The sequence below is a fragment of the Talpa europaea genome (assembly GCF_964194135.1).
Source record: "Talpa europaea genome assembly, chromosome: 3".
NCBI classification, from domain to species: Eukaryota; Metazoa; Chordata; class Mammalia; order Eulipotyphla; family Talpidae; genus Talpa; species Talpa europaea.
In genome coordinates this window covers 150,217,233-150,234,726 of record NC_140069.1, presented here as the reverse complement: position 1 = coordinate 150,234,726, position 17,494 = coordinate 150,217,233, and the positions used below count along the sequence as shown (strand labels likewise).

The following is a 17,494-nucleotide window of genomic DNA, read 5'->3' as shown; positions in this document are numbered from 1 at the left end:
CCAAAAACTGCTTTGAGACAGGCTATTTGGAGGAACTTAGCTGAGGACGGAGGGTCCTGGTGGTCTGCTACAGTCAGTGAGGAGACGAGGACAGTGCCTTTTCCCTGGGCGTCCCGCCTGCCGCGCCCCCGAGCCGCTTTTCCAGGCTTCTGTGCTGTTCTAAAGTATCAGAAATACAGGTCTGAGCTGCTCCGCCCTCACCTCTGTGCCTAGCAGCGCAGACAATTATGAACATCTTAGAGTCTTCTCTGAAAATCCTTGAAAGCATGAATAGGGCGGAAGCTCCCTCTTTTAGCATTATCCAAGGCCACACGTGTCAGCGTCGAGGAAACAGGTTACCCCTCAAACACCAGGGAGGAAAGAGCTACTTGAAAATCCTGCAGGGGGAGGACACCCCCAGCTGGCAGAGGAAGGACCCCGGAAATCGGCTCCTTCCTCAAAGCGATGAGACTGCGCGACTGTCAACAGTCAACCTCTCCCCAACGCTGACAGTTAAACCAACGGCTTTCAAGCATCCCAAGTGCATTTACTCAGGAGCAACGTCTGAATTTTGGAAAGACCAGCGCGCCGGGTGGCCCATTCCCACGTGCCTCCTCCAGGTCTTGCTAGTCTTGAAAACCAAGGGCTTTCCAGTCACACTAGCCATTAAAGCCCTTCGCTTTGGGGTTCTCGAGGGGAAACCAGTCTCACAGCAGCTCTGCAAAAGCCGGCTTCATCCGTCTGGCGGTTCCCTGGAAACCTGCACTCACGGGGCTTGTCTGGGGGCTGACTTAGAGCTGGCTCACTGCAAAGTCCTTTCCCTGGGGCACTTGTCAAAACAGTCCGTGACAATCGTCTAATATAGCAGCTGCCCGCGGTGACGGCGACAGCTGGAATAAACGAGACAGAAATGGGAACGTGGAATGAGACGCCCAGGACACGCTGGTACACTCATGCGTCTTGCCCGGAGCCAGAAGGTTATTTTCACATGCGGAGCACGCGCGCGCCTGGAGGCGACCCCAGAATGTCCGCTCCCCAACCTCTGGCTGACCTTGAGACTCCAGGCAAGCAGGAAGGGAAGACTCTGGCAGGGCTTGTAAATCGCCAGGCGGAGTATTGGGGTTGCGCCCTAACACACACAGAGCCTGTCGGCAAAAGCTGGGAGATTTATTGGCTCAAGGTATTGAAGGGAACTTCTGTCCAGTCATCATCTGGCCACTACGTGAACCCGGCAGGGACCTCAGTGGCCACACGTGAAAAGAATGCAGGCTTCCCTTGAGTTAGTTGGCAAAGGCATCACGCGCTTAAACAGCAACAACCACCAACAGCAAGGAGAGCTGGACAGAGGGTAGTTTGGTCTCCAGAGTTGCCACGCCATGTCATTCAGGTGTCCAGCACTCAACACCGAAACATAAGACACACCAAGAGGCCGTACAAAGAGGCCCCCGCACAGGGAGAAAACAGCAATTAATAAAAACTCTTCCCGAGGAACAGTTTATCACGTGATCCACAGGTTTTATTTTATTTTATTTTTTTAAAAGATTTATTTATTTATTTGTTTATTTATTTATTTTTTTAAAATAGAGGCATGTTTTATTTATTTATTTATTTGTTTGTTTGTTTTGTTTACACAAGCACTGGGTACAGTCAGAAGCGCGGGAGGGCGAGAGAATTCACCAGAGCCAGAGCGGGGAGCAGAGCAGGCAGAAGGACCGAAGTACACTGCTGAGGGGAGCAGCGGGCGGCAGGGGAGGTCTGCGCGCCATGCGGGACCCTCCTCCGGTGGCCGGGGAGCAGCCGGGGATCGAACCCGCGCCGCGGAGGCCGCGGGCAGCTTCACAGCCCAGCGCTCAACTGCTGCGCCACCGGGGAGGCCCGATCCATAGGTTTTAAACATATCGGGGATAAAACCTTGAAATGTGTTATTATTCATATGTTCGAAGAATGAAAGACAGCCATGTCTAGCAAACTGCAGAAAAGAACGAGAAATATGTTTCACCGAGTAGAGAATATCAATAAAGAGATAGGAATTATTTTAAATGAACCAAACAGAAATTCTGGAGTTAAAAATATAATAGCTAAAATGAAACTTTCACTAGTGAGTGCAAAATAATAATTGATCTGGCCAGAGAGAGACGCAGTGAGCCTGATGACAACTGAGCTTGTCCAGTCTGAGGGACAGAAAGAAAAGGAACGAGGAGAAACGAGCAGAATTTGAACATTATCAAGGAATCCACATAGGATAGTGGGAGTCTGCAAGGTGGAAGAGAAAAGGGCAGAACTAATTATCTGAGGAAAAACTGGCCAAAACAGGGGAGAAGGAGCCACTTCTCAGCTCCTTCGTTAGGACCACGACTGCTCTGATGAGTGGAGACATCACAAGAAAACTCCAGACCATTATCTTTTGTGAACATCGATAGAAAATCCTCAATAAAATATTAACAGACCAAGGCGAGCAACCTAGAGGGAATCAGATGCCGCGCAAAGGGGGGTCCCCCCAAAGGCAGGGTGGGTGTAAGTGGATCAGGGCAGCTCTCCTGGCAACGATGGACAAAATGGCGCCCCCCCCCACCTGTGGAAATAGCATTTGGCAGCATCGTCTCCCTCCTCATCAAAACATGGAGCCCACTCGTGACGAAAGGGCCCTGCCTGGGCCTCAGGAGCTGCTGTCCTGGAAAGCGTGCGGCGGCCTCCGCAGCTCTGGTGAAAGAGCGGACGCCTTTTCCTTCAGTTCAGGAACAAGGCGGGATCCACCCTCACTGCCTCACTGGCCATTCGCATGAGAGCTACTGGCCAGGCCAGTTGGGCAGGAAAGAGAAAGAAGAGGCAGCCGGAGGGGAGGAGCTGCCGGCTGTGGCCGCGAGGCGTGCGGGAGCAGCCCGTGCTCCTCCGGGAGAGGAGGGCGGCAAATCTCCCCGACGCCGGCGCGGGCAGGGCCCTCGTCGTGATAGTCCAAAGGTGAAACAACCAAATAACAAACACAGAACAGATCAAACCACGTGTCGGACAAGCACCCCGACTCTGAGCAGGAAGGGCACCTCGGGGCAACGACAACAAGGGGGGCGCCCGAGACACACTCGGGGAGCAGCCGGACACCGGAGGACGAGCGCTGTCTGGCCCCGCGGAGGGGTGGCGCCTGGAGCAGCCACGGGTTCGGGGTGGGGGAGAGGCGGCTGGAGAGGGGCTCGGGGAGCTGCGCCATGTGGGTCAGCTCCCTGGCCAGGGATCGAACTGATGCTGCAGAGGCTGCCGACAGTTCACAGTGCTGAGACCCAACCCCCTGCGCCGCCAGGGAGGCCCACGAGGAACCAACTTTTAAAAGGGCAAAAACATTGGTGAGAAATAAAGAAGATAAATTAAATTTTTTTTAAATGAAACAAGGAGGCTGGTGAAAAATGAAACTTACGTAAACATGACCTCACAGAAAGTGGGGACCGTCCAGAAGCGGGGCTCCAGGGAGTGCTGACGGCCGCCACCGTCATCGGGGCTCAGCACCCCAGCCCCAGGCTGAGGGCACTGCCCGGCCTGAGCGGAGCGGCCCGTGGGGCGTGGCGGTTCGGACATTCCAGAGCCCCGGTGCAGAGCGCCATGGAGAGGACGCGTTGTTGGGTGGGCAGGGACGGCCCCGTCTTGGGTCTCTGCAGTGACACGTGCCACCGCTTTGGTCCACTCACCAGTTTATGGCTCTTGGTTTCCCGAACTACAAAGTGGGTTTCGACACGGTCGCTTACATGGTCCCAAGCAGGCAGGTGCCAGGCCCCGGGTAACGCTCGAGCGAGGATTTACACCACGAGCTTACCCCACAAAAACTCACCTAATTTTTGCCCAACAAAAAAATAAAGATGAATATTTATATTATCCATTTACTGTTTGATCTTTTCAACCAAAACTGCCTGCATTTTTAAGAGACAATCTTGGGTATTTTTAGTTAAGAAAGGCTATTTTAAGAGGCAGTATTTAATTTTCACTTTCAGAAATAGGGTTTTGGGTTGTAATGATCTGTTGGACCAAAGGAGGAGGATGAGACAAGGGTAATATTTCATAAAAATTAGGTCTCATCTGCTGAGCCTCTGACTTATCTATTCCTGCATTCAGATCCCTTCCAAGTCACATCTAACTACATTTAAAAAAAAATTATTGAGGTCCTTGGCTTTGGCAGAAAGCAGTGTTCGCGTTCAAATGATCGTATGTCACATGCTAATGTTATTATAAATGACAGGCAGCTAAATTTACACTCAAGGTAACATTATAGATTAATAAGCGAATTAATAGGTCAGTGATCAGGAAATCAGGCGGCCGGTTAACAAGCCAAATCCTGTCCGTCTCGTGCTCCCTGGACACACGGGGCTTCTCTGTGCGTCTGCATCCGGATCATAAATCTCTACTTTTTTCTCTCTCATTTTTTTTAAGGTCACCTTGGCTCCCCAGCTGCTCGTGACTCAGAGGAGCCGGCTCCGGTGCGCTCAGGCGCTGGTCCAGCCTGGCCTTCCCGGCTCCCGCTGGCCCGGACCCCCGCGTGGCCCGTCATGCGCACCCCCAGCCCCGGGGCGCCGCGGCACAGATGCTGGGAGCGCGCGGGGCCTTGGAAATGCAGTCCCGGTGACAGGGCGACTGGAGACATGTCTGGCTCGCGGGTGTGGACGGGCAGGGGTAGTTCAGAAGGCGACAGTGCGCTGTTGACGCTGTTCTCTGTCGGGCGGGTGCGGGGTCCTGCGGGCAGCGAGCCCAGGTCTGAGACCCCGAGGCCTCTGCCTCCTGCCCGGGCGTGGGCCTGTGGGGGACAGCAGGGCGTGGGGCGTCCTCACCCTGGCGCCCGCCCTGAGTGACCCCCCTTGACCCCTCGGGTCTGAGCGGCTTCTTTGTTGAGAAGCTACTGGGGCGGGATCTGACTGAGCATTTTGGTGACATTGCGGGCACGGTGGACGCCAGAGCCGGGCTGCGCCCCTGGACACGGCGGCGCTGCACGCGGTGCCAACACCGCAGGAGAAGTAGCGCCCGTGCCCGGTGCCTCCAGACCCGCCCGCCCCAGGCTGTGTCTGTCCCGCTGGCCGGGGCGGCTCCGAGGTGGCTGCGCAAGGGGACATCGGGGCGGGGACGCCAGGGCGCACTGGGACCTTCGCAAGACTTGGGGCCGCAACACAAGCTGCGCTGAGTGAGGACTGTCCCCACGGGCCCGGGGTCTCCTTTTCCTTCTTAGAGAAGAAACGGGGCGCACAGGGAAACGGGGCACACAGGGAAACGGGGCGCACAGGGAGCCGCCCGGCTCAGACACGTCCACCGCCCAGTCCTAGCTCCCGGGAGCACAGGCCGCAGTGACCCGGCCCACTGGGTGGCTCAGGGGGCCTCAGGAGGGCTCCGCTCGCAGGTGTCCCCCCAGCCCCCACAGTGCAAAGTGGGGGGCCTTGCACAGGCCTGGTCACGTGGTTCCCACACTGGAGACCCCTGGATGCCCCCAAATGTTCACAAAAACCCCGAAGGCCTCAGCACGGGCAGCGGCAGACCTTGCGGCAGGTCACAGACGCCCGCTGGACACAGGCAGCTGTGCCGGGACCCGTGGCCGCAGTTTCCAGCTCACGTGACCAGGGACACTGTCCAGCACTCAGGTCAGTGGCCGCCTGTGCTGAAAATTTCTTCTTCGGGACAATGCCTTGCACACTTAACAGAGCAGCCTAGTGCAGACACGGCTGTCGCATGGGCTGGAAAACCAGGAGTCCCCACACCTGGCTTTCCTGCAGTGGACGCCTCGGTCAGGGCTCCCCTTCAGCCCAGCTTCGGGCAGCAGCCCCCCCAGTGCCCGCCTGTGAGCTCGGGACCCGTGGCCACTAGGCCGTGATTCGGCCTGAAATCAGCTCGTGAATGTGACACGCCCATTCCTTTCCACGGAACGGGCCCGGGGCACCCACAGGCCTAGCGCAGTCCAGCCCAGGGTCCCAGGACACAGGCCGGGCTCACCGCGATGGGCTGCTGTGTGGCTGCGGCCCCCGGCTGTGCAGGGCGGGCACCGATGGCCCCGTGGAAGACCCCCCACCCCCTGGGAGATCCTGCCAGATGCCCCCGTCCGTCCCGCCCCTGCTTCCTCGCGGCAGACACCTGAGCTCCTGCAGGGAGTCATCACCTGCTTGAAAACTACCCCCCGACTGCCCTGCAAGCAAGTGGACGGTGCCCAAGCCCACAAGCCCTTCCTCCACGATGAAGCTTGCCGCCCGCTGGTCTTCCGTTGACGTCTGATCATAAGTCACAGGCCATGGGGGCAGAGTGGGGTCCAGGGCAGAGGTTCCCGGCCGGGGCAAGTCCACACCCCAAGGGGCGTGGGGTGATCTTGGGCATCGTTGGTCTTCGCCGTGTCGGTCAGTATCACTGGCATCTCTCGCGCCAGCATCTCGGCAGGATGGTCAGCAGCGCCGAAGCTGCCCCCACACCGTCGGGGTTCCTGAGGTCTTTGGGGCAGTGATGGTCTGTTCCAGGGCTTGGAGGGGAGCAGAAGCAGGTTTTTAGTTGGTGAAGCAGCTTAGTCGGGTCTGTTATGTGCAGCCAAGACCAGTCCAGGTGACTCACTCCCCTTTCGTGCTGTTCGGGTTCCCAGCTCCCCTGAGCCGCGTTTCCGGAAAGCTCCGTTCTGACCCGTGACAACCACGAACATGGTGCTGAGGTGGCCCGTCACGATGTGCAGAGGGCAGGCGGTGGCCTCGGAGAGTCTTCTCTTCATGCAGCAGAGCTCGTTGCAGCAGAACCTATCGGGTCCACGTCTCATGGCTGTCCTGGGCCCCATCCCTGGCACCCCGCAGAGCAGGGAGCCTGCCCGGGACCTCGTAGGGAGCTGGCTGCTCTCTGGCATAAGGATGAGACAGGGCGTCTACTTTCAGGGGACCATACGAGATAAATAACAGAGAGAAACAAGCACGGGTAACCCAAGCCCTGTGCGATGAATATCGCCTCGGAGCTTCATTCTCGCGCACGGTTCCCCCTCGGTGCTCGCAGAAATGCCGGCGGACTTTAAGGACGGGAGACTTTCCACGCCACTGTCGCTCTGCTGCATCGTGAATCTCCTTCTGCGGGCGTCACCTTATTTAGACCTTAGGGTCCCGTTCCTCTCCCCGCGGCTGCAGCTCCGAGTTAAAGTCTCCAGGAGACACAGTTGAAATGGGGAGACCCCTCGTCACGCAGGGTGCCCCGGGCCCACGGCTGTCTCATCTGCAGAAGGAGAGGCCAGACCGCAAGCCACAGGCTCTCTTCAGCTCTCCCCACGCGAGCTTTGAGAAACGCTGCTTGGTTGAACGACCAGCTTCCCGAGGGAGGGCCTTGGTCTTCCTCCCTCCGCCTCCAGCACCCGCGCACAGGGCAGGCCCCGCATCACCCCGAGCGCGTGGATGGCTGGGCACGTGGACGGAGCACAAGGCTTTTCTTTGACGATGGGGGTGCAGTTCCTTTTAGGTTCTCTGTAGGTAATACAGGCTCAACGACAGAAACACACCCACAATTCCTGAGCCCCAGGCACGGAGGGTTGGTCGAGGTCGGGCATTTATTTATTTATTTTTTGTGGGCCCCTCGCTGGTGGCCAGGGATCAAACTGGTGCTGCGGAGGCTGCAGGCAGCCTCGCAACCCAGCGCTCAACCGCTGCGCCACCAGGGGAGGCCCCGAGATTGGGCATTTAAAGGAGACGGCACCAGGCTCACAGTTTCTGAATCCTGAAGGGACAGCGAGCAGGACTTCGGCCTGTTTCCCAGCACACGCTTCCAATTATTGCGAGCAGGTGTTGGTCCTGCATGACCCACCCGGGCAGATGGATCAGATCTGCATGGCCTCTTCGTGTTAAGGAGACCCCCTCACAGCGCTTATAATGGGGTGTCAAAGAATCCAGGGCTCATGGTTGTGGGCTCGACCCTCTCCTGGGTCGATCGCGGCCACACACCTCACTCCGGGGCACTTACGGGGAGGAGGCTCCCGCGCAAACGCTGACAGCCACGGGATGAACAGACGCCGTCTGGCAACGGGATAGCCTCTGGCAGCTAAAACCCTAAATCCCTTGGCTCACCTATCCCCCTTTTGGGTCAAGTTAATTACATTAAGTGAATTTTCATAGCTCTATGTTCATACCACCTTCGTGCTGCCTTTCAAAAATTAATTCATTCCTTGTAGACGGGAGATTTGCAGGCTCAGCAGCTGAGAGCAGGTATTCCATGTCGTGCTGCAAGAGGCCCCCTTACATTTGTGCTTTTCCCGAAATAAATTAAGTTCACCAGCGCTCATGCCAGAGAGAAAAAAATATCCGGGCATATCATTAAAAATTAAGATATATAATATTTGTGAACTCGCCAAATCGGAAGAGAAGCTTCTTCATGGAAAGTTAAGATTCTGCCCGGTGAGTCGTCTCCGACGCCCTGTCCTCTGGGTGTCAGAGAAGCGCTGTCCCCCACGGGCCCTCACGGGGTGGCCATCTCGGGGCCTGCCCCCACCGCCGCAGGTGCGGTCAGGGCAAACGCTCAGCCATGTTTTCCCTCCACTTCCCTTTCCTGCGTCCAGGGATAAACACAGCTGCTGGCGTTCATGACTCACCGCCCCTGGCGGACTCTGAAATTATCGAGGGGAGCAGCTAGTTTAAGGCACAGTGCAGCCCCCACGCTGCAGCCCCCCACTCTGCATAGAGCAAGAGATGAGCACCCACAGGCCCTACTCCTCGTCAGGCTTGGCCCTCACCACCTAGAGGTAAAGGGAGGCGGGGCTCAGCCCCGGGACCACAATCAAACCCCCGGGAAGCGACGCCTGACAATGCCCGTGGGTCTCGCAGGCTCGGAACAGCCTCTGAGTTGGGGTGAACCCCTCACACCTGCACAGGCCAAGCCCCCCTCATCGACGGGGCAGACCGGCTGCGGGGCAATGTCCACACGCATGTGGAGGTGAAGGGACACCTGAAAGGCTGAGGCGGCTGCCATCTCTGACCTGAGACCCCAAAACCTCCCCTGGGCGCTGCTGGTGGGGACCCCCCTGGCACAGGGGGCGGCACCCCCGGGCTGGGCTCCTGAGATTCCCGTGGGGGTTCAGCCTGCTCTCTGATTGGAGGAGGGGCCTCGGAGAGCCCCTCACCTTCTGGCCCCAGCCTAGCTCACCCCCAGGGTACCCTGTGGCCACACAGCCTGCTGCCCAGGGCAGGGCGCAGACGTGAACAGGCAGCGGACTTGACGTGGACATGCCGGGCCAGGGGCTGGGGTCGAGGGGCAGACTTAATTAAGGAAGCGCTCAAGTGATTCCTATTTTATTAATTAAGCAGGTGATCAAGGTTTGAAAAGGTGTCAATGATAATTAATTAGCCTCCAGCAGGCTGACGTGGTTGAGGTCTTGGTGGATAATTTAATTGAGCCGATAAATGATAATGTCGGTGCTCATTCGGTGTCGCTGCTTTCAAGGGCACAGTCTCCTTAGCAGGATCTCCTGGTTTGCTGTGAAAGGACCCCCCTGGGGAGCAGGCGCGGAGGGCGCCTTGGGGGGACCCTTGGGGGAAAGGCTGCAGCACGTGGGCAACTGCGGAAAGTCACAGCCACCCGGTGCGGGGAAATGAAACCATGTGCCTGGGGCATGGGGTGGGGGAGCTGGGGTATGGGGGTTTGGGGTGCAGGAGCTGGGGTGCGGAGCCTGGTGTGTGGACAGCTGGGCAGGCTGTGGGTGGCTCTCAGGTCTCAAGGATGACCCCCAGGAGTAACTCAGGACCTAAGCATTCTGCTCAGCTGCTCCACTGGACAGGAAAAGTGTGTGTGTGTGTGTGTGTGGGGGGGCCCAGGAAAATCCCCTTAAAGCCTCGGAGCCCTGGATCCACCATAACATCCTGTAAAATGTCTCTCCGACCCACTGAGAAAAATAATATGTAAATCTCACTTGAAATCCCTTTAAGAAGACAACGGATGTGCTTACGGATACACGTGCAAACAGAACACAGACACTCAGGTCCATGTGCACGTACACACACGTGTGGGCATGACCGTGCGCGTATGCACACGTAAAGCACATCTACATATGTGTGGATATATTTAATGAGTAAAAATGAGATGGGTTTTCTCCCCCGGCGAGGGCCGCGATTGGGTCAATGGCGGAGACTCACCCCCGGGAAGCGACGCCTGACAACGCCCGTGGGTCTCGCGGGCTCGGGACAGCCTCTGAGCTGGGGTGAACCCCTCGCGCCTGCACAGGCCAAGCCCCCGTCATCGACGGGGCAGACCGGCTGCGGGGCAATGTCCACACGCATGTAGGGGTGAAGGGACACCTGAAAGGCTGAGGCGGCTGCCATCTCTGACCTGAGACCCCAAAACCTCCCCTGGGCACTGCTGGTGTGGGCCCCACTGGCACAGGGGGCAGCACCCCCGGGCTGGGCCCCTGAGATCCCCTTGGGGGGGTCAGCTGCTCTCAGCTCCTGCAGGAGGGTCACCAGCCCCACCGGGAAATGCAGAGGGATTTCTTTGGGACCCAGCCATGAGGGGTGAACCAAGCTCTCCGAAACAGAGCAGGGTTGAGTAGAAGCATTTTCCGGAAAAAGAGTGGAGCTAAAGGCGTGCAGCCCCCAGGCCCCCAGCCCCAGCAGCTCCCCAGCCCCGCAGCCCCCAGGCGTGCAGCCCCCAGCCCTGCAGCCCCCAGCCCTGCAGCCCCCAGCCCCGGCAGCCCCCAGCCCTGTAGCCCTCAGCCCTCAGCCCCGCAGCCCCCAGGCGTGCAGCCCCCTGGCCAGCAGCCCCAGCCCCGGCAGCCCGGGGGGCTTGTAGAGTGTGGCCTGCGAGGGGGCGGCGGTGGCGGGCAGCGAGCCAAGGACACGAGGAGGCCGCGAGGCTCGAGCCTGGGGCCTTCCTACAGCATTTCAGTGACCTCGAAGAGGCCAGCCAATGTCCTTACGAGGAAGTGTCCTCGTTTCTAAGGCAATGACGCAAACTCCTGCCCCGGGTTTCAGCTAAGATGGGAAGGAGGTGCCAAGCGCTAACCGGCTCGGCGGTTTGGTCTGTTACGCCACCCCCTGCTCGGAGCCGGGTCCCCAGAGTCGCCGGCCCTCCAGGGCCTCCTGCAGGAAACTCCGAGGGGACTCTGAGGATGTGAACGAGGCAGTGACAGCTCAGCTCGGGGACACGCGGCCGCCCCCCAGGACTGAGACAGCGGTGGGGTGCGGGTCAGCCTGCGTGAGGCCAGGCTCCCTGCCCCTCCCTGGGCCTGGGGCTCCTCTCCCGGGAACGGCTGCAAAGTGCAACCACGAGCAGGACACAAACCGCGGTTTACATAAATGTGCCAGTTACGTTGCGTCTCTTTCTTAAGGGCCTTCACGGGCGGGAAGTGCTTGGTGTCTGTTTCACGTAATGGCTGCAGACGATCACTGTCATTATCTCGTGACTCACTGAGCCGCGTGAGGCGTTCCTTTCTGGGCTTCTCCCGGGGTCACTGCACCCCATGGCCGGAAATAGCCCCCGGCCCAGCAGGGGCCTCAAGCCTCCCTCCAGCCCCGAGGCCTGAGGGTCTGATTGGACGTGGCTCCCAAGAGCAGCGGACACCCAAGCCACGGAACCCCGAATGCCCGACCCTGTAACCCCGCGAGCTCCAGGACGAAAGTCCAGCTGGATTTTCGGAATCACAGAGGAGAGGAGCCGGGGCGCAGGTGGCCACGGGGAGGCGCTGAGCCCGCCGCCTGTCTCGCGTTTCATCATCTAAAACACACGCTTCTCCGGATCCACCAGCCGGCGGGTATTTTCCTACCTTCAAAGGAAGCAATTTCCCCCAATTTTACAGCCTCTCCAGTGTGGCATCGGCGCCGCACAAGGGCTCTCCACGCACGAGAGGCTGGATTAACGGAGTGAGGCGAACCCCAGAGGCCAGCGTGGTGCTGGCTCAGGAAGGGGCCGCGGGGGCCAAGGCCTGCCCGAGCCCGGGAGCGCTCACGCCCAGAGCAGCGTCTGCCAAGCGGCTTGGGATGGCAGAGGGGTGGCGGCCGAGGGGGCGGTGGTCCAGGGCTGGCTCCTTCTCAGGAAGGTGCCCCGGGGCCTCTCAGGGGGCAGCGGCTTGAGGCCACCTGTGGGCACGGCCTGCCCTCGGACGCGGAGTTGGTCCTCTCTGCACCAGCCTCCCCCGGGGTCTGAAGCAGGACAAGGAGCGGCGCCGTGGGAACGGCTGTGGTCAGGGAAAGGCAAAACGCAAGCACGGCCAGGCTGTCCACAGGACGGCAGAGAACGCTGGGGCGGGAGGGTGGGCGCCCACGTGGGGCGGTTCTGCCGCCAGCGCGCCCGCCCATCTCTACCAGGGGGTCCAGCGCCAGCCCCAGAACCCCCTCCCGGTGGCCAGGACACCGCATCCGCGGGGCTCTCCTGACTCCTGCACCCCCATCCCCTCCCTGGGCAACAGCACCAGATACGGCCGCCCACTGGCAAGCTGCGGGCCAGCACGCACGGCCCGGCGCCTACCGGGGAGGGCAAGGGGACCTGGAGGGCCATGCGCTGCCCGAGCAGAAGGCCACGTCGGGCAGGAGAGCTGGAGCCAGGAGGGAGGCGTGGGCGCGGAGGAGAGCCACAGGGGTGGCGCGGGGGCAGTGCGGCTGTTCTGGGCAGAGGGGCCACCCAAGGAAAGGAAGACTGGCTTCGGGGTGACAAAGCCGCACAGGCAGCTTGGGCCACCAGTGGGCACGGCAGAGGACAGGCCCGACTGCCCAGAGCAGGGCCTCCTGGGCCAGCCGCACGCCAAGCGCAGGGTGGGGGGAGCTGGGGGTGGCTGAGACATACTCGTGGGTGAGACGCGCACAGCAAGGCCAAGCAGAGCACCTGAGCCCAGGTGTAGGAGGGACCTCGTGGGCGCGAGGGCAGCAGATGCGTCAGGAGGGGCCCAGGGGTGCCGTGAGGCCTGCACAGGACCCCAAAGTGGGAACCACAGAAACGTGGGCCACGCCCCTGATGCCCGGCCCGGATCTCTCCAGGCCCACGGAGGCCCAGCCGCCCTCCGCAGTCATGCTGGCTGCCCCCGTGTCCTGGCTGGTCAGTGGCCAGACGTGCCGAGGCCTCGGCAAGGTAAGGTGGGCACGGGCGTGGGAGGCAGGGTCCTGGCGGTGGGACTGGGGGGCCAGACCAAGGGCAGAGCAGAGCGGGGCTGCAATGGGGGGGCTGCCAGGAGGAAAGCTGCCTCCTGACTGCAGGGCGCTGGAGCTGGGGCAGGCGGTGTTTTCTGGGGGGCATAGATGGGGAGCCCAGATCTGGAGGCGTTGGCTGCGGTGTCTGTGGGGCCTCTAAGGACCTGGGGAGGGGTGTGGGGGTGGGGCGCCTGCGGGGTCCTGATGAGGGGGGTGATGCCTGCAGATGTAACCAGGGTGGGTCCCAAGACGCACCCCCTGCCCCGGCACCAGCCCTGGAGGAGAGCAGGACCAGCAGCGGGGCCGAGCGCGGAGGCTGAGCAGCGCGACCCACCGGCCCTCGGGGCGACAGCGCCAAATGCTGGCAGAGCCGCGACGCAGTGGGCGGGGAGTCGCGCAGAATCTAGCTCACGGGGCCACGGCACCTGGTCTGCCCTCGGGCGTGGGGGTGGGCCTAACAGGGGGTGCAGAGAGACGGGGTGGGGGAGGTGTCACGGGGCAACAAGGGCCCAGCTACAAAGAGAAACAGGTCAGAGGCCTGGGCGGGATGTGGGACAAGAGGGTAAGTCCACGTGTGTGTGCGTGTGCACGCGTGTGTTTAAGGTGAGAAATCCAGCCGCACAGTTGTTGGGTGACGGGAATGATTTATCCTCAGAGCACCATGAACACGCAGAGGAGGGAGGGGAGATGCTGCAGCTACTCCCTAAGGCCGTGGCGGGAGTCGGCAGGGACTCCCTGGCCGGCCGTGGGGTGGGGGCCGCCTGCGGCTGCAGGCCTGGCTGGGACAGGCGAGGAGGTGCCGACGCTGGCAGGTGGGCGGATGGGGTGTGGGGTGCGCTAAGCTTTCTCGGGCAGGGTCAGCTGGGGAGGACGAAAGAAGGCCTGGCGAGGTGAGAGGACCAGGCGGAAGCTGTCCAGCCTAGAGAGGGAGCGGGGCAGCCGCGGGGCCCAGGAGGACGGGGCCATGGGAAGGAACGGAAAGTTCCACACGGCGGAGCCCAGCAGGACCGGCGAAGGGGCGGTGCGGTCACCACAACGGAGAGAAGAATCAGCTCGGCGCAAATCCAGGGCCTGCACCGCACTGGGGCCCCTCCCATATAGGAGGGGGCTGGAGGCCTGGGGGCGCGGCCAGCTCAGCGCTCTGCATCCCTCGCCCGTCCGCTCCCGGAGGACGCCTGCGAGGGCTTTGGCCAACATTGCAGGAAAAGGTAGATCAAAAAACTGAAGTCCTTGGGCCTCCCCGTTGGCGCAGCGGTTGAGTGCTGGGTTGCGAAGCTGCCCGCGGCCTCTGCAGCGCCGGTTCGATCCCCGGCTGCTCCCCGGCCACCGGAGGAGGGTCCCACATGGCGCGCAGACTCCTCAGCAGTGTACCTCGGTCCTTCTGCCTGCTCTGCTCCCCGCTCTGGCTCTGGTGAATCCTCTCACCCTCCCGCGCCTCTGACTGTACCCAGGGCTTGTATAAATAATAAATAAATAAATCTTTAAAAAATAAATAAATAAAAAGTAAATTAAGGTGAGCAAAACTTTAAAAAAAAGAAAAAAAAAGTGAAGTCCCCCGCGTAAAAATGGGTGAGAAGAAACGGAGCTCCAGCCCCACACATTTCTTCCTGATCAATAAAGTGTCTTAGTTCTAGACGATCGGCTCCAACTTTAACCCCAAGATACACTGGTTAACTCTAGCGGTTAATGTTCACTAAAAAACTCAAGTCTCCCGCGCCTGGGGGAATGATCCCGTTTTTCTTTATCCCTTGGGGATTTTGCTAGTGCCAGAAGCATCACGGGCACGGCGCTGTCAGAACAGAGAACGTAAGGGCTGGCGTGATTCTGTAAGGGCCCCACCCTGCCGCCTGGGCCCACGCTGCGTGGCTGGGGAGCTCTCGAAGGAAGCTGCCGCGACGGAGACCTGGACGGCAGCCAACGCAGCGCAGCCAGTGCGGCCAGAGGGACCTGCAGCTCAAGCCTGAAATTTGCTACCGGCAGTGATGTTGGTCCAGGCGCTTAAACTCCCTAAACCTCAGTTTCCCGATGTGTAAAATGGGAACAGTGGTGGCCACGACTCGTAGATGATGTAACGTGGAAGCACTTAGCCTAGAGCTCAAGACGCAGGCGCCCCCAGACGATGATGAAGCTGACGACGATGGTGATGACAATGTGGTGCCGCGGTGATGACTGTGGCAGTGATGATGGTGGTGACGAAGCCCTGGTGGTGGTGGTGATGATGACGTGACGGTGTGATGGTGTGAGGATGACAGCAATGATGTCATGATGGTGGTGATGATGTCATGACGACGATGTGGAGAGGATGTGATGATGATGGCGATGATGTCATGAGGATGATATAGGGATGATGATGGTGATGACGCCACGGCAGTGGGGATGACGTCATGGTGGTGATGACATGATGGTGGCGGCGATGTCATGGCGATGATGTGGAGATGATGATGATGAAGAGAAAGAAGAGGCGCAGCAGAGGGAGAGAAGGCGGGACAGGGAGGACACCAAGGAGGCTGAGGTAGTGACAGAGGAAGCGGGCGGTGGGGGTGGGTGGTGGCCTGAGAAACACGCCTGGGCAGATGGCCGCCCTCCGGCCCCAGCATTTACCTGGTGCTTCTGGGCTCTCAACAGACAATAGCGAGTGGATGCTGAGATCATTTCTAAAGGCGCCAGCTCCACGCGCCGCGACCCCCTGGGCGTGCAGTGACCTTTCTCGGGTGAACACGTGAGCTTCAGGGCGCAAAGCGTGAGCGAGGTCGTTGCCAACACAAGGCTGGGTGAGTGACACAGTGTAGGTTTCCTTGTCTTTAGGGACGAGGGGACAGGAGTGATCAGGGAGAGGAGAGAGTGAGAGGGAACGTGTGGGGGCCAGTTACACCCCGGGATTCTGACAGGGCGGCCCGTGGAGCCCTGAGCGCCTGCTCTTCGTCACCAATCGTCAAGAGGCTCCCTCGGAAAGCTCCGGACACCCAAGGGGTGTCTGGAACCACGCATGGTCGTTACCAATGGGCCTAACCTGCCAAAGCAGGCCGCAGGCACGTCCTCCTGGACACGGGCCGCCTCTTAGTCCCCTGTCAGCGCCCAGCCTGGTGGGCATGAAGCTAGCAGGGCGGGGGAACCAGCCGTGGGCAGCCGCTCCAGCCACCGCAGGAGCCAGTTTTGGGGACACAACTCCTTGGGCCGTGGGACACAGGTCTCTGCAGAACGCAGGGCTCCCGTCTCTGCACACACTGTCCCCAGCATCCGTGCGGGGTCAGCGGCCAGGGCTGGGCATCCAGCTCACACTGGGTTTGCTCGGAGCCTCCTCAGCGCCCGCTCCAAGCTGCAGCTCTGGCTGCTGGTCCGTCTCTGGCCCTGGCTCTATCCTAGATTCCGCCTGCACGGCCCTCCCCGCCTCCCCACCCGCCCCTCTCTTCCCCACCCCTCGGGCTGCCCCACGGGGGTGTGACAGCGCTGACACGGCAGACCCACGCCGCCAGGGCTTGTTCTCGGCCTTCTCTGAGATGGAGCTCACACACCCCCTTTGAAACACCTTCTCGAGGGATGAGAAGGCCAGTTGTCCCTGAGCTGGGGCCAGGGTCACCGCCCGTGCTCGCTGCGCCCCCGCTGGGGTCCAGGGCTGAGGCGCTGAGCGCCAGCGCACGCAAGGGGTGGCCTCGGCCACAGACGCCGAGTCTCCCCCACAAAGGGTGAGATCACTCCCCAACAGGACGGACGCGGGTGGCACTCTCTGCTGGGGAGTCTGCTCGCCTCACGCCGTTCCCAACACGCTGCCCTCGTCACCCCAACTCTCTTCCTGCAGCACACCCCCTCCGAGCTGGCTCAGTTTCTTTCATTTTAGAATAAACTCGTCTAAAGATCAGAAATCAATTCTGAAGCCATCACAGAGCACAGAGGAGCTGCTTCCCGAGCAGGGCCCGGCTCCGCGGCGGCTCACTGACCGTGGAGAAGCCGGGGACAGCAGGCCCAGCAGGGCCCGGCGCTCGGGTCGGAGCCAGGGGTGGGGGTCGGGGCCCGGGGCCGGCCCGGCACAGCCGCGCCGCAGCCAGATCCCACCTCAGGGCCGTCACTCGAGCGGCCCCGTCTATTACAAAACACAGATGGCACCGACCCCGCCTCCCCTGCGCAGGCTCTGGGCCGAGGGCCGCCCTCAGTGCCCCCCACGGAGGCGACACGCAGGCCAGGGCACCCCGGTGAGAGCAGAGGCGCTGTGCGGAGGCCCCGCTGGGGCGGCCATGCGGGGCGGGGGGGTACGTCTTTCTTCCACGAATTGCCCCTAAAATCATTTCCATTGCACCCCGGGAATGAAGATGCCCCTGTGCCTGGCCAAAGCTGTGCGACGTGCCTGCGGCCCTTTGCTTCCAATTCTATTCTGTTCTGTTATTTAAAAAAATCCCCCCAACAGGAAGATTAGTCTCCTCGGATTAAAGTTCAAGGGAAGATGGATT

The 17,494-nt window shown here is 60.5% G+C and overlaps 1 protein-coding gene across 4 annotated transcripts in view; it reads right to left on the bottom strand.

The window, feature by feature from the left end:
* Positions 1 to 17,494, bottom strand: part of DPP6 (dipeptidyl peptidase like 6) — a gene marked incomplete at both ends in the record, with an annotated part of 400,205 nt that overhangs the window by 110,962 nt on the left and 271,749 nt on the right. The gene's annotated exons all lie outside the window — the stretch shown is intronic.